The sequence below is a fragment of the Silene latifolia genome, chromosome Y, assembly GCF_048544455.1.
Source record: "Silene latifolia isolate original U9 population chromosome Y, ASM4854445v1, whole genome shotgun sequence".
NCBI lineage: Eukaryota > Viridiplantae > Streptophyta > Magnoliopsida > Caryophyllales > Caryophyllaceae > Silene > Silene latifolia.
The window spans coordinates 124,214,678-124,239,582 of NC_133538.1; positions in this window are offsets into that span (position 1 = coordinate 124,214,678).

Sequence of the window (24,905 nt, forward strand, 5' to 3'; positions counted from 1 at the left end):
GACTCATTGAAATAAGTGGGAGCATTCTCTTAACCGTTAAGAAAAGGACGAGGTTTAAAGAAGTAAAATTAGAATGGAATTGATACAAGGTAATGTTAAAAGTAAAGTTATTGAGAATAACAATACTAAACCTATCAGTCCCGACCGATAAAGTTTCCATTGTCTTAATTGTTGGACCCTAGAATGGAAAATACCCCAAATTATTGAAGAATCAACAAGTTAGTTGTGGGACATCTAATGAGACCTTCTTCTTTAAATGTTTATTTGATTAACATAAATTTTGCTAGTACTACTTCGTCAATATTAGAAACCACTGGAGGTTTTCATCATGGTATTCGATACATAAGATGATTATAATATGACGACTAGCATCAAATAATGTTGAGAGATAGAGTCATTGTGTAATCAATCTAATTTAGGGTTGATAGTTATACCTTAATTATGACTATTAAGTGAATAAACTCTAAATAAGAATATAATTTTTTTAAGATACAAAAGAGGTTTCACTTTTGTGACCCTATACACCACGATTTGATGTATAGCTAGCCTATTATCAAGGTGATTATATTCTAAACCAGACTAAAATGATATATCATGTAGATGATGCAAAACTGAAATTGGTAACCCAAGATTAAACTATAAATTCTGGAATGATGAACGCAAAGAGTTATCGAGTACTCTTGGAACCATTATATTGTTAATCTTATGGTATATGCGTATCTTGTATTCAAAGCAAGATGTCTCGTGCCTTTTGGTTGAAAAGGAGATCGATGATGCAAATCATTGATCCAGAATAGGTTGATCATTTTCTTTTACCACCAATTTAAGTTGACACTAATATGTTCACTTAATAAGGTAAATAGAGAAATCTTTGAAGAAGTTCAAAGAGTTCCAGGAATCACGATTTAGTCGTGATGGGATTATCAAAGTGAAGACTTTGATATAAGCCAAAGAAAATGTGATATAGTATCACAAATTAATCTCTCTTAGCACGCATTATGGGATAATGTGTGGTTAGATAAAGAAATCAAACGCTATTCGATATGGTTTGGACTTCAATCAAGTTATTTTGAGTTACTTGATCCTTTTGGAGATTTTATCATTTTGTCTAAACTATTTTTCCACTAAATCTAAAACGAATCATATGAGAGATATGAAATGGTAGGGTACCATGTTTGTAAGCTTTCAAAAGAAACAAATGCTCATTTTTCCTTACTATAATCACGAGTACAATGAGTTTTGGCTCGTGAAGCTGTCTTTCTAGAATACAAGTTTATTTCTAGAAAACAGAGTGGGAGAAATTACTCAAGAGCCACAAAGAATGTTATGTCGCAAGAAACTGGTCTTTCTTGGCTACATGAGACGTTTTGTGTAAGACGTTGTTTCTTCAAAACCTAGGAGGTCAAAGTCATCACTTGTTGAAGATGATGAATTAGTGTTAATTTTAGAAAGTAAAGAGCTTGCAACTTACAAAGAAATTGTTTGATTCAAGTTAATTACTTCTAGAAAGTAATGAACATATGACTTACATGAGAGTGTTTAAGTCACAACTCAATACAAGGCTTAGAGCAATGAAAATCCGAAATAAATTCCAAGTGAATTGTTAGATATCAAAGCTTGATTGGTGGCAAAGGGTTTTGCACTAGTTGAAATGCTTAAGTCTATTTGGATCTTCTTAAGGATTGTGTTTCATTATGATGATATATATATAGCGAGTGAATCTAAAACCCACTTCTTCAATTAGGAAGGAATGTATTAAATACATGTCTTAAGTTTTGTAGATTCTTGCAATCCTAAGATAATGTGAAACTTAAGAGAGGGTCTTAAGTAGGACATCAATGAGTTGGAATCAATGTTTTGATCATGTTATAAAAATTTTCTCGATAGGTCGAGAAGTTGTGTTTAAACATAAAGTTTAGTGGGAGTTACGGTACTTTTAATTAGTCTAATATGTGGATTACATATTGATCAATGGGAATGATTTAAGACTTGGAGACAAATAATACATCTTTAATATCCAAATTTATGGAGATAAATCCACATGATATTAGCGTCAAATAAGAAGTCTTATGTTGATAAGATTCATGACTAGTTCAATCAAGTTGAACATATTTGATTGATTCCCTTTGCTTCCGCTGCCGGATCAATTAAATAAGTAATGATGTATAACACTTCATATACTTTGAGTATAATGAATTGTTTCAAAATCGAATTTAAGTAATAGTTACCAAATAGCCATATTGATTATTCTTAGTGCTTGAAGAATCATTAAAGATGCAAAGTTAAGTGTTTTGATGCAATTCACTAATTTGTGTAAGGGTGTTACATGAATGACAATTGAGATTGCGAAAGGTTTCAGACAAAACCATATTCAAAACACGTGAAGATGGTTAAGGAACCATTGTGGCTATGTTATTTAAGAAATAGATTTGCTAGAATCGTTCTAGGCAATAAAGAACAATGAGAGATATTTACGACGGAAATTGAGTACACTTGCGATCATGAGATGTGTGATAGGGATGGGTCTCACACTTTGTGAAAACAGTGGGAGCTATTCTATGATTTGGAGAGCTTATGTCTAGATTGGATCTAGACACGTACTCGGAAAGTTTTGTAATGCAAATATATACATTACAAAGGAAAACGAGTATGTAGTAAGGTTGAGTAAGGTACAAAAAGTTGATAAAACCTACTAACCAAAGCCTTCTCATAGGCTTAACATGATGAGTCATGTCATATGTCATTTCAATTGCATTGAGATGAACAACTACATATATGATGAAAATGGATTATAAAAATATGAAGTAGTAATCAGGTATTGACTATTCATATCTGATAATCACATTTGTCGTTCGAGTTTTTAATCTAAAAACTCCTTTTATACTTTGTTACATCCAAACGGGTTGTAGAGACAATATTGAACCCGTTAAAGTGAACCCGGATTAACATGGTATTTGCCCATAGTCACTTGTATGAGGTGACGTCTCGATGTGACTAGAGTGTGATGCGATTGATGGAAAGTTCAATTGACATAGAGTCATGTGAGATGACTAGTCGATCACATAGGCAGACTGTTAGGAACACTTTGTCGGGCCTTATGACCGCTTATAGAGTTCTGGAAAATTTATATAGTCTGGTCGTGGCGAGAGCTACTATAGTATTCTAATGAGTCGATTATTTTGATTAAAGACTGTTCGCCTAAGGTGGCACGATTTGATTAACTTTGATTTATGTTACTACGACCTTCGTAAATGGGGTCAAATGGGCATATTTAGGGTTATGATGGTTGTGGCTAGTCGAAGGGAATAGTGCGATAGGAATTGCCCACCCCTTGTCGGGGGGGTTAAAACAATATCTCGGGGCCACTCGAGGAGTAATGAACTGGAAATGCGTGGCCACGCTCGGAAGGTATCTATGGTAGATAACTCCGGTCAATCAGTTATTCTCCAGATCGAGGAAACCACTCTCGATATGATCACTTGCAAGTACGATCTGAAAGACACCTTGCATTGAGTGGGAGATAGTAATAGGACAAGAGAATTGGTAACGCACACTTGTCGAGGACAAGTGGGAGATTGTTGGAATAAGTATCCTCCGACAATAATGCGATCACTGGCTATCGATCATGATGATCACATGTTTAAATCTCATTTTAAGAATACATGTGGGATGTAATATTTTACAGTCAACTGGTCCACACATATCGGTAATGATTGGCTAACTAGAGTTTGACATTACTGTCGTGCGACGGTGGTGATCAATTGATCCCCTTAGGTCATACCTATAGGGAAATACTCTTAATTGATTATTTAATTAATCATATGCCGATACGAGTTAATTAAATTGCTTAAAATGACGGATGATTTTGTGAGTAAAGTTAACGTGTCTTATTGTAATTTGATTAAATGAGATACGGTTTAAGTAATCGAATTGTTTTATTACTTAGATAAAATTATTGTTTACGAAACAATTGAAATTGAATGAATAGTTTATTATAAATACAAGACGTTGTGATTTATAATTGATAAACCGTTTTGGTACAAGTAATTACGAATTACTAGTCGATTTTGTATATAACATATTTTATGAGTATGTTGATTTTTAATATGTTAAAAATATATTACAATTTCACATGTCAAGTTACATGTCATATATGTCACAATTGACAAATGACAAAATAAAATGGACTACCCATTTTATTTAAGTGTGCCGAAAATGGAGGGAGTATAGGGTTTATATTGTGTTTTTATTTTAAATAGAAACACAATGATAACCTACCTATATGTAGCCATGCAAGCCTACTCTTCTTTGGAAGAAAGTTGGATCCATGCATTGGCTCCCCAATAGACCCCACTCCACCGGTTTTCATGATGAGGAACCAATATGGATTCCTCCATAATTCATTCTTTACAATTCCATTTTCTAGTGTAAGAAAAATAATCTATTCTCTATCTTGTGAAGAAATTTTAGAGAAATAAAAACCTCACAAATCTCTCCTCTTGTCCAAAAATAATCAAGAGGAAATACAAAATATTTTTGTGTCAATTTTTATAGTAAGACTTATATTATTACTAGATGATAATAATATTAGTTATTAAGAGGTTTCCTTGGGTATATACTTTTGGGAGAGGTTCTATTTTGGACCTTTTATACATACATTATAAGGAAGCTCAAGAACTAACAAGAAGGAGATCTTGTTGGTGCCCTTATATCCGAAATCCCAAAGTAAGAAAGACGATTTCTTCTCTTATCTTGTTTTAGTTTGCATGCATAAGATCTAACATTTATTTTATGACTAAATAAATCATTTCATATATGAATATATTAAATTAATGAGATTAATAAATTCTAACAATCGGTATCAGAGCCTTAGGTTGTTTGCATGCAAATCGGTTTATAGTTTTTCCGAGTTATATGATTAACATACAAAACTAATTAATTTGGATTTATGAAGATAAATCTAAAAATAACTTTGCATGTTAAAAGTTTCTGGTCCTAAGTGATTTTTAGGACATTTTGGTTTATGTATGGATTTTATTGTTCATTTTATATATTATTGGCATTAAAATGTGATTTTTATGATAAAAATGTCATTTTGGGACCAAAAATAGCTAAACTTCGAATTTTTCAGTGGTTTTTGGATATGTTTTCACATATATTATCTACTAATGGCCTGTAAAGTTTCATATTAAAATGAGTTGTTTTGTTCTAAATATGGATTTTTTAAGTTAAAATCGTATTTAAATAGGTAAATAGGTTAATATGAGTTATATTTCGAATCTGGTCATGGAAATTTATTATGTTGTCACATGCAATTTAACAAGATGTTTATAAAATATTTGGCTATAATAAAGTCATTATGCATGATTTATGAATTTTTGATGAAAAATCACATAAATAGTGACTATAATTAGTAATAATGCTAAAACATACTTCATGACTATAGGAAAAACATCACATGTTGCATTTTATCATATATTTCAGATCTAAAATTGAAAGGTTGATGAAAATAATTTTTCTCATATTTTTATGGTCATATTTGTTAAAACCGTTAAACCGCAACATTGTTTTTCTCGATAATTTTTCGAAATATTTAACCTAAGTTTTGAACATTATGAGTGTCATGGTATTTTTCCAGAATGTTCATGTGTCTAAATTTCAAATTTTGAAATTATTTGAAATTTTTATGATTTAATTTGAAGTTTATAGCATAATTTTGTATTTTTAGGTCCATTTATGAACAATGTTAAGAAATCAAGTTTAATTATTGTCAAAATGTTAGTGGAGACTAATTTTTGAGTCCTAATATGGTTAGGGTAATTAACTTGTACATAAATATGAATTTATGTAATTATTGTGATTTTAACAAGTTATAATCACGCAAATCCATAAAAATCGATAAATATACGATATTGGCTCTTTAAAGGCAATTTATCATAAAATTAAGCATGTTCATACATATTATAATGCTGCATTTTATTTATGATTGTTATATTTTAATTTTATGTAATTTTTTAAATTATGTAATTTTACTTAGTATGGCCTTAGTTTTAATTGGTATTACCCGAAATGTATGGAAATATCGATTCGGTTGTAATTATTGTGATCTCGTATCACCTTTTGTAATTTAATAGATTTATTTTTATTTTTAATTACAAATTTATAATAGGAAATTGTGTAATTCATTTTGTAATTTAATTATTCCGGAGTTCCTTGAAGACGGTGCCATTCGAGAATGTGATCCATCAAAGAAATTGTTGCCTTAAAGTGCGTGCCAAGACCGAAGTTCAAGGGACAAATGGAGTTGGTTTCCGAATTTGTAATAGTTTATTAGATTTACTATTTTAGGAAGGCCATACTAGGATTTTATTTCTATGCTTTGCATTTTATTTATATGTTGCATGCATCGCTAAATCGCCATAACTAAACATGCATTCTAAATCGAGTTTATCGACCGTGTCAATTACAATTATCGTAGTTCACCGCTTTAGTTCACTTAAAACGTGATAGATAATAAATTGACATGACCTCTCGCTAAAATGAACAATTGAGACTTAGCCTTACCAAAAAGTAGAAACCATGAAAACCTATTTCATGAGGGAGTGCGCTCGGCCATATCGGGGTACAAACCTTGTTACGTAGGGGAAGTGGGTGATGAATGTCTATCCACCGAATTCATGTTGATAAGGGATGAATCGGCCCTACCGTGCCCAAGTTGATGTGGATTTGGATCATGGACACATTTATTTGAAGTTTGGGTTGAACTCAACAAAAGTATTCTCGACCATCGCCGGATGTGTTTTGGGCTAAAGATAAATATTAATGTAACTTTATCGACCAAGAGTTCTAAAAGTAGAATCGATTAAAGAGTTAATCCACCGAGTTATATTGATAAAGGATGAATCGGCCCTACCGTGCCCAAGTTAATATGAATTTGGATCTTGGAATCATTTATTATAGTTGGGTAGAGGTCACTATATAAATGCTCATATCTTGTTAAATTATTTACAAGTATTATTATAACGATAAATGTTTTGTTTTCATTATTCCTTTATCATATTGTTCTATTTCTTTACCTCAATTTATATACGATATCATTTCGATTTTAGTTCAAATCTCCATTTAAACATCGTAACTAAAGACAAAATTTAAATTTTCTTCTAAAAATCTCGTATTATCCATTGTAAGGATCTCTTGTGAAGAGTATAGATAAAAGTTATTTGTGATCAAAAGGGTTTTGATTCTTGACTAACATATCTACTTACAATGAATTGTTTCTCATATGCTTAATTGAGTTAAGTACTTTGAAACATTACATCATTTTGGTAACTAGATTTGTTGGAAATCAAAATTGACCAAAATAACGCAACCACTTCAATGAAAGTTTTAAGACTAAACGAATGAATTGAAGAGTAGTCTTCATGAAATTCAATTTTGCTTCTCTAAGCAAAGACTCATTGAAATAAGTGGGAGCATTCTCTTAACCGTTAAGAAAAGGACGAGGTTTAAAGAAGTAAAATTAGAATGGAATTGATACAAGGTAATGTTAAAAGTAAAGTTATTGAGAATAACAATACTAAACCTATCGTCGACCGATAAAGTTTCCATTGTCTTAATTGTTGGACCCTAGAATGGAAAATACCCCAAATTATTGAAGAATCAACAAGTTAGTTGTGGGACATCTAATGAGACCTTCTTCTTTAAATGTTTATTTGATTAACATAAATTTTGCTAGTACTACTTCGTCAATATTAGAAACCACTGGAGGTTTTCATCATGGTATTCGATACATAAGATGATTATAATATGACGACTAGCATCAAATAATGTTGAGAGATAGAGTCATTGTGTAATCAATCTAATTTAGGGTTGATAGTTATACCTTAATTATGACTATTAAGTGAATAAACTCTAAATAAGAATATAATTTTTTTAAGATACAAAAGAGGTTTCACTTTTGTGACCCTATACACCACGATTTGATGTATAGCTAGCCTATTATCAAGGTGATTATATTCTAAACCAGACTAAAATGATATATCATGTAGATGATGCAAAACTGAAATTGGTAACCCAAGATTAAACTATAAATTCTGGAATGATGAACGCAAAGAGTTATCGAGTACTCTTGGAACCATTATATTGTTAATCTTATGGTATATGCGTATCTTGTATTCAAAGCAAGATGTCTCGTGCCTTTTGGTTGAAAAGGAGATCGATGATGCAAATCATTGATCCAGAATAGGTTGATCATTTTCTTTTACCACCAATTTAAGTTGACACTAATATGTTCACTTAATAAGGTAAATAGAGAAATCTTTGAAGAAGTTCAAAGAGTTCAGGGAATCACGATTTAGTCGTGATGGGATTATCAAAGTGAAGACTTTGATATAAGCCAAAGAAAATGTGATATAGTATCACAAATTAATCTCTCTTAGCACGCATTATGGGATAATGTGTGGTTAGATAAAGAAATCAAACGCTATTCGATATGGTTTGGACTTCAATCAAGTTATTTTGAGTTACTTGATCCTTTTGGAGATTTTATCATTTTGTCTAAACTATTTTTCCACTAAATCTAAAACGAATCATATGAGAGATATGAAATGGTAGGGTACCATGTTTGTAAGCTTTCAAAAGAAACAAATGCTCATTTTTCCTTACTATAATCACGAGTACAATGAGTTTTGGCTCGTGAAGCTGTCTTTCTAGAATACAAGTTTATTTCTAGAAAACAGAGTGGGAGAAATTACTCAAGAGCCACAAAGAATGTTATGTCGCAAGAAACTGGTCTTTCTTGGCTACATGAGACGTTTTGTGTAAGACGTTGTTTCTTCAAAACCTAGGAGGTCAAAGTCATCACTTGTTGAAGATGATGAATTAGTGTTAATTTTAGAAAGTAAAGAGCTTGCAACTTACAAAGAAATTGTTTGATTCAAGTTAATTACTTCTAGAAAGTAATGAACATATGACTTACATGAGAGTGTTTAAGTCACAACTCAATACAAGGCTTAGAGCAATGAAAATCCGAAATAAATTCCAAGTGAATTGTTAGATATCAAAGCTTGATTGGTGGCAAAGGGTTTTGCACTAGTTGAAATGCTTAAGTCTATTTGGATCTTCTTAAGGATTGTGTTTCATTATGATGATATATATATAGCGAGTGAATCTAAAACCCACTTCTTCAATTAGGAAGGAATGTATTAAATACATGTCTTAAGTTTTGTAGATTCTTGCAATCCTAAGATAATGTGAAACTTAAGAGAGGGTCTTAAGTAGGACATCAATGAGTTGGAATCAATGTTTTGATCATGTTATAAAAATTTTTTCGATAGGTCGAGAAGTTGTGTTTAAACATAAAGTTTAGTGGGAGTTACGGTACTTTTAATTAGTCTAATATGTGGATTACATATTGATCAATGGGAATGATTTAAGACTTGGAGACAAATAATACATCTTTAATATCCAAATTTATGGAGATAAATCCACATGATATTAGCGTCAAATAAGAAGTCTTATGTTGATAAGATTCATGACTAGTTCAATCAAGTTGAACATATTTGATTGATTCCCTTTGCTTCATTTGCTTAGGATCAATTAAATAAGTAATGATGTATAACACTTCATATACTTTGAGTATAATGAATTGTTTCAAAATCGAATTTAAGTAATAGTTACCAAATAGCCATATTGATTATTCTTAGTGCTTGAAGAATCATTAAAGATGCAAAGTTAAGTGTTTTGATGCAATTCACTAATTTGTGTAAGGGTGTTACATGAATGACAATTGAGATTGCGAAAGGTTTCAGACAAAACCATATTCAAAACACGTGAAGATGGTTAAGGAACCATTGTGGCTATGTTATTTAAGAAATAGATTTGCTAGAATCGTTCTAGGCAATAAAGAACAATGAGAGATATTTACGACGGAAATTGAGTACACTTGCGATCATGAGATGTGTGATAGGGATGGGTCTCACACACTGTGAAAACAGTGGGAGCTATTCTATGACTGGAGAGCTTATGTCTAGATTGGATCTAGACACGTACTCAGAAAGTTTTGTAATGCAAATATATACATTACAAAGGAAAACGAGTATGTAGTAAGGTTGAGTAAGGTACAAAAAGTTGATAAAACCTACTAACCAAAGCCTTCTCATAGGCTTAACATGATGAGTCATGTCATATGTCATTTCAATTGCATTGAGATGAACAACTACATATATGATGAAAATGGATTATAAAAATATGAAGTAGTAATCAGGTATTGACTATTCATATCTGATAATCACATTTGTCGTTCGAGTTTTTAATCTAAAAACTCCTTTTATACTTTGTTACATCCAAACGGGTTGTAGAGACAATATTGAACCCCGTTAAAGTGAACCCGGATTAACATGGTATTTGCCCATAGTCACTTGTATGAGGTGACGTCTCGATGTGACTAGAGTGTGATGCGATTGATGGAAAGTTCAATTGACATAGAGTCATGTGAGATGACTAGTCGATCACATAGGCAGACTGTTAGGAACACTTTGTCGGGCCTTATGACCGCTTATAGAGTTCTGGAAAATTTATATAGTCTGGTCGTGGCGAGAGCTACTATAGTATTCTAATGAGTCGATTATTTTGATTAAAGACTGTTCGCCTAAGGTGGCACAGTTTCAGATTAACTTTGATTTATGTTACTACGACCTTCGTAAATGGGGTCAAATGGGCATATTTAGGGTTATGATGGTTGTGGCTAGTCGAAGGGAATAGTGCGATAGGAATTGCCCACCCCCTTGTCAGGGTTAAAACAATATCTCAGGGCCACTCGAGGAGTAATGAACTGGAAATGCGTGGCCACGCTCGGAAGGTATCTATGGTAGATAACTCCGGTCAATCAGTTATTCTCCAGATCGAGGAAACCACTCTCGATATGATCACTTGCAAGTACGATCTGAAAGACACCTTGCATTGAGTGGGAGATAGTAATAGGACAAGAGAATTGGTAACGCACACTTGTCGAGGACAAGTGGGAGATTGTTGGAATAAGTATCCTCCGACAATAATGCGATCACAACTGTCGATCATGATGATCACATGTTTAAATCTCATTTTAAGAATACATGTGGGATGTAATATTTTACGATCAACTGGTCAACATATATCGGTAATGATTGGCTGACTAGAGTTTGACATTCTGTCGTGCGACGGTGGTGATCAATTGATCCCCTTAGGTCATACCTATAGGGAAATACTCTTAATTGATTATTTAATTAATCATATGCCGATACGAGTTAATTAAATTGTTTAAAACTGACGGATGATTTTGTGAGTAAAGTTAACGTGTCTTATTGTAATTTGATTAAATGAGATACGGTTTAAGTAATCGAATTGTTTTATTACTTAGATAAAATTATTGTTTACGAAACAATTGAAATTGAATGAATAGTTTATTATAAATACAAGACGTTGTGATTTATAATTGATAAACCGTTTTGGTACAAGTAATTACGAATTACTAGTCGATTTTGTATATAACATATTTTATGAGTATGTTGATTTTTAATATGTTAAAAATATATTACAATTTCACATGTCAAGTTACATGTCATATATGTCACAATTGACAAATGACAAAATAAAATGGACTACCCATTTTATTTAAGTGTGCCGAAAATGGAGGGAGTATAGGGTTTATATTGTGTTTTTATTTTAAATAGAAACACAATGATAACCTACCTATATGTAGCCATGCAAGCCTACTCTTCTTTGGAAGAAAGTTGGATCCATGCATTGGCTCCCCAATAGACCCCACTCCACCGGTTTTCATGATGAGGAACCAATATGGATTCCTCCATAATTCATTCTTTACAATTCCATTTTCTAGTGTAAGAAAAATAATCTATTCTCTATCTTGTGAAGAAATTTTAGAGAAATAAAAACCTCACAAATCTCTCCTCTTGTCCAAAAATAATCAAGAGGAAATACAAAATATTTTTGTGTCAATTTTTATAGTAAGACTTATATTATTACTAGATGATAATAATATTAGTTATTAAGAGGTTTCCTTGGGTATATACTTTTGGGAGAGGTTCTATTTTGGACCTTTTATACATACATTATAAGGAAGCTCAAGAACTAACAAGAAGGAGATCTTGTTGGTGCCCTTATATCCGAAATCCCAAAGTAAGAAAGACGATTTCTTCTCTTATCTTGTTTTAGTTTGCATGCATAAGATCTAACATTTATTTTATGACTAAATAAATCATTTCATATATGAATATATTAAATTAATGAGATTAATAAATTCTAACAATCGGTATCAGAGCCTTAGGTTGTTTGCATGCAAATCGGTTTATAGTTTTTCCGAGTTATATGATTAACATACAAAACTAATTAATTTGGATTTATGAAGATAAATCTAAAAATAACTTTGCATGTTAAAAGTTTCTGGTCCTAAGTGATTTTTAGGACATTTTGGTTTATGTATGGATTTTATTGTTCATTTTATATATTATTGGCATTAAAATGTGATTTTTATGATAAAAATGTCATTTTTGGACCAAAAATAGCTAAACTTCGAATTTTTCAGTGGTTTTTGGATATGTTTTCACATATATTATCTACTAATGGCCTGTAAAGTTTCATATTAAAATGAGTTGTTTTGTTCTAAATATGGATTTTTTAAGTTAAAATCGTATTTAAATAGGTAAATAGGTTAATATGAGTTATATTTCGAATCTGGTCATGGAAATTTATTATGTTGTCACATGCAATTTAACAAGATGTTTATAAAATATTTGGCTATAATAAAGTCATTATGCATGATTTATGAATTTTTGATGAAAAATCACATAAATAGTGACTATAATTAGTAATAATGCTAAAACATACTTCATGACTATAGGAAAAACATCACATGTTGCATTTTATCATATATTTCAGATCTAAAATTGAAAGGTTGATGAAAATAATTTTTCTCATATTTTTATGGTCATATTTGTTAAAACCGTTAAACCGCAACATTGTTTTTCTCGATAATTTTTCGAAATATTTAACCTAAGTTTTGAACATTATGAGTGTCATGGTATTTTTCCAGAATGTTCATGTGTCTAAATTTCAAATTTTGAAATTATTTGAAATTTTTATGATTTAATTTGAAGTTTATAGCATAATTTTGTATTTTTAGGTCCATTTATGAACAATGTTAAGAAATCAAGTTTAATTATTGTCAAAATGTTAGTGGAGACTAATTTTTGAGTCCTAATATGGTTAGGGTAATTAACTTGTACATAAATATGAATTTATGTAATTATTGTGATTTTAACAAGTTATAATCACGCAAATCCATAAAAATCGATAAATATACGATATTGGCTCTTTAAAGGCAATTTATCATAAAATTAAGCATGTTCATACATATTATAATGCTGCATTTTATTTATGATTGTTATATTTTAATTTTATGTAATTTTTTAAATTATGTAATTTTACTTAGTATGGCCTTAGTTTTAATTGGTATTACCCGAAATGTATGGAAATATCGATTCGGTTGTAATTATTGTGATCTCGTATCACCTTTTGTAATTTAATAGATTTATTTTTATTTTTAATTACAAATTTATAATAGGAAATTGTGTAATTCATTTTGTAATTTAATTATTCGGAGTTCCTTGAAGACGGTGCCATTCGAGAATGTGATCCATCAAAGAAATTGTTGCCTTAAAGTGCGTGCCAAGACCGAAGTTCAAGGGACAAATGGAGTTGGTTTCCGAATTTGTAATAGTTTATTAGATTTACTATTTTAGGAAGGCCATACTAGGATTTTATTTCTATGCTTTGCATTTTATTTATATGTTGCATGCATCGCTAAATCGCCATAACTAAACATGCATTCTAAATCGAGTTTATCGACCGTGTCAATTACAATTATCGTAGTTCACCGCTTTAGTTCACTTAAAACGTGATAGATAATAAATTGACATGACCTCTCGCTAAAATGAACAATTGAGACTTAGCCTTACCAAAAAGTAGAAACCATGAAAACCTATTTCATGAGGGAGTGCGCTCGGCCATATCGGGGTACAAACCTTGTTACGTAGGGGAAGTGGGTGATGAATGTCTATCCACCGAATTCATGTTGATAAGGGATGAATCGGCCCTACCGTGCCCAAGTTGATGTGGATTTGGATCATGGACACATTTATTTGAAGTTTGGGTTGAACTCAACAAAAGTATTCTCGACCATCGCCGGATGTGTTTTGGGCTAAAGATAAATATTAATGTAACTTTATCGACCAAGAGTTCTAAAAGTAGAATCGATTAAAGAGTTAATCCACCGAGTTATATTGATAAAGGATGAATCGGCCCTACCGTGCCCAAGTTAATATGAATTTGGATCTTGGAATCATTTATTATAGTTGGGTAGAGGTCACTATATAAATGCTCATATCTTGTTAAATTATTTACAAGTATTATTATAACGATAAATGTTTTGTTTTCATTATTCCTTTATCATATTGTTCTATTTCTTTACCTCAATTTATATACGATATCATTTCGATTTTAGTTCAAATCTCCATTTAAACATCGTAACTAAAGACAAAATTTAAATTTTCTTCTAAAAATCTCGTATTATCCATTGTAAGGATCTCTTGTGAAGAGTATAGATAAAAGTTATTTGTGATCAAAAGGGTTTTTGATTCTTGACTAACATATCTACTTACAATGAATTGTTTCTCATATGCTTAATTGAGTTAAGTACTTTGAAACATTACATCATTTTGGTAACTAGATTTGTTGGAAATCAAAATTGACCAAAATACTGCAACCACTTCAATGAAAGTTTTAAGACTAAACGAATGAATTGAAGAGTAGTCTTCATGAAATTCAATTTTGCTTCTCTAAGCAAAGACTCATTGAAATAAGTGGGAGCATTCTCTTAACCTTTAAGAAAAGGACGAGGTTTAAAGAAGTAAAATTAGAATGGAATTGATACAAGGTAATGTTAAAAGTAAAGTTATTGAGAATAACAATACTAAACCTATCAGGTCGACCGATAAAGTTTCCATTGTCTTAATTGTTGGACCCTAGAATGGAAAATACCCCAAATTATTGAAGAATCAACAAGTTAGTTGTGGGACATCTAATGAGACCTTCTTCTTTAAATGTTTATTTGATTAACATAAATTTTGCTAGTACTACTTCGTCAATATTAGAAACCACTGGAGGTTTTCATCATGGTATTCGATACATAAGATGATTATAATATGACGACTAGCATCAAATAATGTTGAGAGATAGAGTCATTGTGTAATCAATCTAATTTAGGGTTGATAGTTATACCTTAATTATGACTATTAAGTGAATAAACTCTAAATAAGAATATAATTTTTTTAAGATACAAAAGAGATTTCACTTTTGTGACCCTATACACCACGATTTGATGTATAGCTAGCCTATTATCAAGGTGATTATATTCTAAACCAGACTAAAATGATATATCATGTAGATGATGCAAAACTGAAATTGGTAACCCAAGATTAAACTATAAATTCTGGAATGATGAACGCAAAGAGTTATCGAGTACTCTTGGAACCATTATATTGTTAATCTTATGGTATATGCGTATCTTGTATTCAAAGCAAGATGTCTCGTGCCTTTTGGTTGAAAAGGAGATCGATGATGCAAATCATTGATCCAGAATAGGTTGATCATTTTCTTTTACCACCAATTTAAGTTGACACTAATATGTTCACTTAATAAGGTAAATAGAGAAATCTTTGAAGAAGTTCAAAGAGTTCCAGGAATCACGATTTAGTCGTGATGGGATTATCAAAGTGAAGACTTTGATATAAGCCAAAGAAAATGTGATATAGTATCACAAATTAATCTCTCTTAGCACGCATTATGGGATAATGTGTGGTTAGATAAAGAAATCAAACGCTATTCGATATGGTTTGGACTTCAATCAAGTTATTTTGAGTTACTTGATCCTTTTGGAGATTTTATCATTTTGTCTAAACTATTTTTCCACTAAATCTAAAACGAATCATATGAGAGATATGAAATGGTAGGGTACCATGTTTGTAAGCTTTCAAAAGAAACAAATGCTCATTTTTCCTTACTATAATCACGAGTACAACGAGTTTTGGCTCGTGAAGCTGTCTTTCTAGAATACAAGTTTATTTCTAGAAAACAGAGTGGGAGAAATTACTCAAGAGCCACAAAGAATGTTATGTCGCAAGAAACTGGTCTTTCTTGGCTACATGAGACGTTTTGTGTAAGACGTTGTTTCTTCAAAACCTAGGAGGTCAAAGTCATCACTTGTTGAAGATGATGAATTAGTGTTAATTTTAGAAAGTAAAGAGCTTGCAACTTACAAAGAAATTGTTTGATTCAAGTTAATTACTTCTAGAAAGTAATGAACATATGACTTACATGAGAGTGTTTAAGTCACAACTCAATACAAGGCTTAGAGCAATGAAAATCCGAAATAAATTCCAAGTGAATTGTTAGATATCAAAGCTTGATTGGTGGCAAAGGGTTTTGCACTAGTTGAAATGCTTAAGTCTATTTGGATCTTCTTAAGGATTATGTTTCATTATGATGATATATATATAGCGAGTGAATCTAAAACCCACTTCTTCAATTAGGAAGGAATGTATTAAATACATGTCTTAAGTTTTGTAGATTCTTGCAATCCTAAGATAATGTGAAACTTAAGAGAGGGTCTTAAGTAGGACATCAATGAGTTGGAATCAATGTTTTGATCATATTATAAAAATTTTCTCGATAGGTCGAGAAGTTGTGTTTAAACATAAAGTTTAGTGGGAGTTACGGTACTTTTAATTAGTCTAATATGTGGATTACATATTGATCAATGGGAATGATTTAAGACTTGGAGACAAATAATACATCTTTAATATCCAAATTTATGGAGATAAATCCACATGATATTAGCGTCAAATAAGAAGTCTTATGTTGATAAGATTCATGACTAGTTCAATCAAGTTGAACATATTTGATTGATTCCCTTTGCTTCCGCTGCCGGATCAATTAAATAAGTAATGATGTATAACACTTCATATACTTTGAGTATAATGAATTGTTTCAAAATCGAATTTAAGTAATAGTTACCAAATAGCCATATTGATTATTCTTAGTGCTTGAAGAATCATTAAAGATGCAAAGTTAAGTGTTTTGATGCAATTCACTAATTTGTGTAAGGGTGTTACATGAATGACAATTGAGATTGCGAAAGGTTTCAGACAAAACCATATTCAAAACACGTGAAGATGGTTAAGGAACCATTGTGGCTATGTTATTTAAGAAATAGATTTGCTAGAATCGTTCTAGGCAATAAAGAACAATGAGAGATATTTACGACGGAAATTGAGTACACTTGCGATCATGAGATGTGTGATAGGGATGGGTCTCACACACTGTGAAAACAGTGGGAGCTATTCTATGACTGGAGAGCTTATGTCTAGATTGGATCTAGACACGTACTCAGAAAGTTTTGTAATGCAAATATATACATTACAAAGGAAAACGAGTATGTAGTAAGGTTGAGTAAGGTACAAAAAGTTGATAAAATCTACTAACCAAAGCCTTCTCATAGGCTTAACATGATGAGTCATGTCATATGTCATTTCAATTGCATTGAGATGAACAACTACATATATGATGAAAATGGATTATAAAAATATGAAGTAGTAATCAGGTATTGACTATTCATATCTGATAATCACATTTGTCGTTCGAGTTTTTAATCTAAAAACTCCTTTTATACTTTGTTACATCCAAACGGGTTGTAGAGACAATATTGAACCCCGTTAAAGTGAACCCGGATTAACATGGTATTTGCCCATAGTCACTTGTATGAGGTGACGTCTCGATGTGACTAGAGTGTGATGCGATTGATGGCAAGTTCAATTGCCATAGAGTCATGTGAGATGACTAGTCGATCACATAGGCAGACTGTTAGGAACACTTTGTCGGGCCTTATGACCGCTTATAGAGTTCTGGCAAATTTATATAGGCTGGTCGTGGCGAGAGTGTTGGAGCTTGTGTCCTCCACAAATTAGTGAGATAACATTTGTAAATCTCTTACAGGTTCACAAGGGTATACTTCGTATATTTAATCAGTTGATTAACGTTTACCTAATAACGTGTTGGCTTGCTAGAAAGTTTGACGTTATTATCATACAGATGGCGGTGATCAACTGGTCCCTAAAGGTCACACCTATAGGATGTGTTTGAGAAATGTGGTTATAGAAATATAATCATATTGATGCCCAAAATGATTAAAAAGTTAGTCAATGTGTTGATGAGATAATTATTTAATGAAAATTAAATAATATTAAGTTGAGACGAATTAACTGTCAATTCGTAAATTAAATATAATAAGTTATATTTAATTTAAATATATATAAGGTTAGTTTGGACGAATTAATCTGTTAATTCGTAATTAAATATAATCAGTTGTATTTAATATCAACAAGTTGAATGTGTCATAGTGGTAATAGTGAGGGTACACAAGCCAAGAGGTCATGGGTTCGATCCTCACTAGATGGCAATTCAACACATATTATATATTTTTGGAAAGACCAAAAATAAGGAAATTTTTATTCCTTATTTCGGTCAACAGTGGCCGAAAATTAGGAGAGTCATATCTTTCCTAATTAATTTGGTATTTCGGTCTGTATAAAAGAGAGGTAGAGAATTATTTCTACCCTAATGCTTTTTCTGACCTAGCCTCTCTTTCTCATCACAAGAACACAAAGACAATTAAATTTTACAGAAAATTTTAGATTGATTTCTAGCATAATCAAAGGGCATATCTCAGATTGTCTTGGGTGCAATCAATAGGCGAATACCTACTTTGGTATTGTTCTTAGGCCATATTTGCTAGGACCGGAGATTAATTCTAAATCTTTTTACTTATGTTTATGTATTTTATTTTATGACCTTAGATCATCTTTATTAAATCGTTATAATCCTTCTAAATTAAGGGGAAGTATACAGATTATTTCCCACAAGTGGTATCAGAGCACTAGGCTACGATTTTAATCTTGATGATTTTCATAAAAATTGTATGTAAACAATAACCTGATTTTCGAAAAAAATTAGGGTTTCGTTTTTTTCGGCCTGTTTTTTTTCTTTCTCCTTCTTTCGTTTTTCCTTTTGTTTGATGATATATAACCAATTTCTATAGATCATATCATTGTTTTAATCGGTTAAAATTATCATATGAAGAATTTGGTAGATTTTGATTTAATGCAGATTAAGTTAAATTACATATAGTATCATCATGTCATTGATATAAGAATTCGTTTTTGCTATATAGTTTTAGCATATACGATTAATCATGTTTGTTAATATATTTGCTAAATCATGTCCTAATAGCAACTTAAACTTTTTCATCATATCTTTGAATTAGGGCATAAGTGCCGCAAAAGAAAAAAAAGGGGAAGGGCGTTTTTTTTAGGGTTTACCGTATAAAAAAAAAATTTGTTTTGTTTTTTTTTTTTGGTAAATCGAGAGAGAAAAAAAAATATAGGAAATTTTTATTTGCCTTTTTACGGAAATAGAAAAGAAAAAAATTATGGAAAGTTTTTCCTATTTACCAAATTAAAATAGGAAAAGGGTTTTTTTTTTTAAATATTCAGCCGTGCAGCTGAAACATAAAAAAAAAAATTTCTGTTTTTTTGCCGTGACCAATTTAAAAAAAAAAAATTGGATTTTTATTTTTTTATTTTGGCCAATTAGTTATTGTGAATCGGTTCACAATTTAATGATACCGAGTTATTTTAAAGCAGTTTAAAATTTTGACGGATAGAATTCATATTACAAGTTTAATATGGATTATGTATGAATTAATGTGATTAAATTGCGGAATTGTCACTTAATTTAATTTAAATAGGTGGTTTGGATAAATTAATCAACATAATTAATGTATTGTATTATGTATGTTTAATTTATTTTAGTTGATGCTTTTAATTATGTTGAATGAATAGAATGAATGAATTTTATTTGCGTATTTAATTTTGCAATCGGTTGTAATTTGTAATACTTAGTGTGGCCTTAGTCAATTATGTTTTCTTAATGAAGGAAACATGATTTTTATGTAATTATGAGATCTCGAATCTCCTTTATTTTAGTTTTGGGTTTTGAAATTAGAATGTAATTAATAGGTCAATTATGTAATTTTATTTATTGTAATTTCAAAGAAGACTAAAGATGAAGATTCAAGCTCACTCCCGCTACATGGATCAAGATGGAACATCAAGACAAGCTTCTCGGGTCCAAGGATGGATTCCAAACTTGTATTTATTGTTCATTTTGATAGGATAGGCCACACTAGGACTTTTACTTTATTTTTTTTACGTTTTTCATTTTATTACTTTTCAATCACATGCTAGTAATTGCATCATATTCCGCCTAAAACCAAACCACTTACTACTAAAATGCATGAAAATTGACTCATATAGGTTGTATGTTAGTTTTCATGGACATGCAGATGTCACAGTCTTTAAGCCATCACCTTAGTTTAAATCATTCTCGCATGCTAGATTATAGTTCACTTAAAATGAATTAAAAAGTTGATGGGATCTTCCTCTTTAAAATCGGAAATTGAGATTAGTCTTTATAACGGCAAACATCTATGAATCCCTTCTTCGTCGGTAGGCCTAATATGACCCCTTCTACGTTGGGTAAGTAGTTGTGTTGACTTAGTTTACCTTAACATTGTAGTCCGAAGAGTTTCTCGTGATTATGATGGACTAAAGATAGTATTTACAGAAATTTATCGAGCAAGAATTCTAACGGTTGAATTAGCTAACAGGTTAGCTTATTAATTTACAGAGAATTGAGTCTTGGGGTCATTTATATAATTCTTGAGGGAGGTCAATTGTATAAATGTTTTTGAGTTTTCGCGTTATGACATTAGTTCATTAGACTTAAAATAAATACGATGCATGCTTATTATTTTATTCTTCTTTCGCAGTGTAGAACACGCTTATTATCAATAATACTGTTACAACAAATGGCTGGAAATAACGCAATCCCAATGCCTAGTGCCACACTAGATCGTTCGTCCTGGCTTAAGATGTTCATGGACCAAATGAATCAGTCCACTCGACTGAAGAATGATGGGTCCAATTTTTTGACCGGGAGGCGGCACTACGGAATCGCCATCTGCGACGATAAGCTCAGGTATTTAACTGAGCCAATACCGGTCAACCCAGGCCCAAATGCAGGAGTCAACGAGTCACTCGCTTATATTGATTTCGTTATAGAAGCAGGTGCGATAAAGAACGTACTCATCTTTGCAATGGAAACCAATTTGCAGAGACGCTTCATTGCCCAAGGTGCAAACAAGATTTTCACCACGCTCACTAACGAGTTCTCAAAGGCACTGAGAATTGTTACATATGAGCATACCTGTCGCTTCTTTGATGCGAAACTCCAGAAGGGCCAACCGGTTAGCCCACACATTCTTCACATGATTGAGAATGTCGAGAAACTGGAGTCATTGAATTGTAGAATCAGTGAGAGCATTGTCATTGACTGAATGCTTCATTCTCTTCACGATGGTTTTGCCCTTTTCAGGGCGAACTACTACATGAATGACTTGAAAAAGAGTCCTCATGAGCTACACTCCCTTCTCGTACAGACCGAGAAGGATATGAAATTGAGTGGGAGTATGAAGCAGGATGTTCTCACGATTCACAACAAAGGTAAAGGTAAGGGCAAGGCTCATGGCGACCTAGCTGTAGGTAAGCCAAAGTTTAAGAAGACAGGAAACGGTAAGAGTGCGCCTGGTGAGACTAGTGGCTCACAGGGCAAGACAAAGAGCAAGGGCGGTGACATAGAGTGCCACCATTGTCACAAGACTGGACATTGGAGGAGGAACTGTCCCGTCTACCGTGAGGACATCAAGACAGGCCGCGTCGTTCCTGTTGGTATGTCATCTTATATTCATATGATTGAGATTAACCATGCAAGTTTCGGAACTTGGGTACTAGATACTGGTTGTGGTTCTCATCTGTGTAATCATTTGCAGGGCCTAAAGAACATCATACCTCTCGAAAAAGGTGATGTGGACTTGCGAGTCGGGAATGGAGCACGAGTTCTTCTGCGCCTCAAAGGGAACATATGTAATCCAACTCCCTAGTGGTTTTGAGTTATCTTTAAATAATCACATTACTATGTACCCAGTTTATCTAAGAACATTATTTTGTTTCCGTACTTGCTAAAGACGGTTTTACATTTTCAATAAAGGATAATAGTTGTATTTTCACTTTTAATGAAATGATTTATGGCAAAGCAGTTTCCATGAATGGAATTTATATCTTAGATCAAACCACGGAAGTATTACACATGAATAATAAGAAATTAAAGGTTGGTGACAAAGATCAAACCTATCTATGGCATTGTCGAATGGGACACATAAATGAGAAACGCGTAAAGAAACTCGTCGATAATGGGACTATTCCCTCATTCGGATTTTCTGCATATGGCACATGTGAATCATGTCTCATTGGCAAGATGACTCGAATTTCCTTCAAAGGTGTTGGAATGCGCGCTAGTGACCTATTAGGACTCATACATACGGACGTATGTGGACCTATGTCAATTACCGCTAGAGATGGCTATAGATATTTTATCACTTTCACGGACAATTTGAGTAGATACGGATATGTCTACTTAATGAAGCATAAAAGTGAGTCCTTTGAGAAATTCAAGGAATACGGAATAGGGTACAGAACCAAGCTGGGTAGAAAGATTAAAGCACTCCGTTCAGATCGGGGTGGCGAATATCTTTCAAATGAGTTTGATCAACACCTGAAAGACTGTGGAATCGCTCTACAGTTAACTCCACCTGGAACACCTCAATTAAATGGTGTGTCCGAACGGAGAAATCGAACCTTACTTGATATGGTTCGATCCATGATGAGTCACACCGTAGTGTAACACTCCCATACTCCAAGTGCCTTACCAGGACCACTCAGGTATAAAGATACCACCATCTCGGTTACCCGAGGCATGATAATCATAAGACAAGGAAGAAACATACGTTATTAAACAAGTTAAGTGATTACATAACAAAACCAACTGTAAGCAAAATACAACTGCTCTCAAACTATAAACCAACTGAAAGGAACTGTCCTAACAAACACAGCGGAAGACTAAAGACTCTGATATGTGATGACTCCATCCCCAGCTAGATCCCACGCGTATCCAAGATATACCTGCCAAGCAACTTCTCACCACCCCCGAATGGATCACCACAGTTTTTAAAACATTTAAACGGGGTCAGTACTAATCACACAATTTATATACATATCAACAATCCGATAAACAGACAGCTCACACCGTCACACATACAATCACACCAATCCCAACAATCTCTGTAACACCCGCGAATTTCTCATTTTGACATTTAAAATTTATTTAACCGTTTAATTACTTTATTTTATATTTTTAAATTATTTAATTTAATTAATCTCCTTTTGAACGTAAATTTTATAAAAGTTACATTTCACAAGCTTGTTTACATAAAATAAATATTTTATCGGATAATATTAATAGCGACAATAATAATAATAAAGCTCCGTCTTAAATTATAATAAGTTTAAGGCGAATTTCCGTCTAGCAAAAGACCGTCACATTTTCATATGTGAGACTAATTTTTAATCTCGACCAATCAAAGGTTGACAACATTCATACCTCTCTCTTTAAACCACTACATTTATATAATCCTTTATTATTATTATTATTATTATTATTATTATTATTATTATTATTATTATTATTATTATTATTATTATTATTATTATTATTATTATTATTATTATTATTATTATTATTATTATTATTATTATTATTATTATTATTAACAATATACCCCACCACCCTTCTGTTACTTCACTTTTCCCATCCATTTTCTTTTTCTATCGAGCAACATAAGCAACATAAGCAGAAGCTTCAAACACCATTTCCTCCAAGCTTAAACCTCAGATCCCGCCTCCGTTCTCAACCAAATTCGATAAATTTTCCACCAATAGCTTCCCCATCTCGTCCTCCTTCTTTATATGTAAGAAAGAGCCAAGCTTTCGTCCTATTTCAATTCGGCCGCCTTACAAAGGATTCGGATTTTGGGTTAATTTCTTCTGTTTTTGGGTTTCGTATCATCCTAGGGCGATTCCTTGGACTTTAAGAGATCAAAAACAGGTAACGGTGATAGGTTACTCGACAATCGTCGAAATTTCATCTTTGTGTCCTTTTAAATGTTCTTGTTCATTAAAGTTTAAATCTTTATGTTGTTTGGCATTTGTATGATGTTTCCCGTCTCGAATGGTGGTTGAAATGGGCTAGTTTATACTGTTTCAGTGAATCATTTTACCCGACAATTCTCGAGTATAGTTGAACGAATTAAATGGTTGTCATTTGTGTTTCATTCATGCTTGTTTCCGTCTCAGTAGTCGTTTTGGGGTCGTCTCGTGTTCTGTTTTTCAGTCGAAGGAAGGTGTTGGGCGGCCTGATATGTGGGTTAGTTTTAGGTCGGCTTTAGTGGCGTGTTTGGTGGATGTTTGGACTCGGTATGGGCGTCGTTTTCAGCAGGTATTAGTGTTGTCTCTGGGACTGTTTTGGGTATGAAATTTGGTGTTTATACGGACTGCTTTGGGATGAGAATAGGGTATGTGTAGTGTTGCTCTTAGGCACAAAATTATGCTGATTTGGGACTGTTTTATGACGGAAATTGGGACTGTTTTGACTCAGCCTTGTGGGTACTTCATGGTTGTTTTGTGTGGTCGGAATGAGGGGTTGTGTGCTCTGTTTGGGCAGTCGAAAATGATGGTCGTGTGAGCTGATGTTGTACAGTTTTGGGTGTCTAATGTGAACGGGTA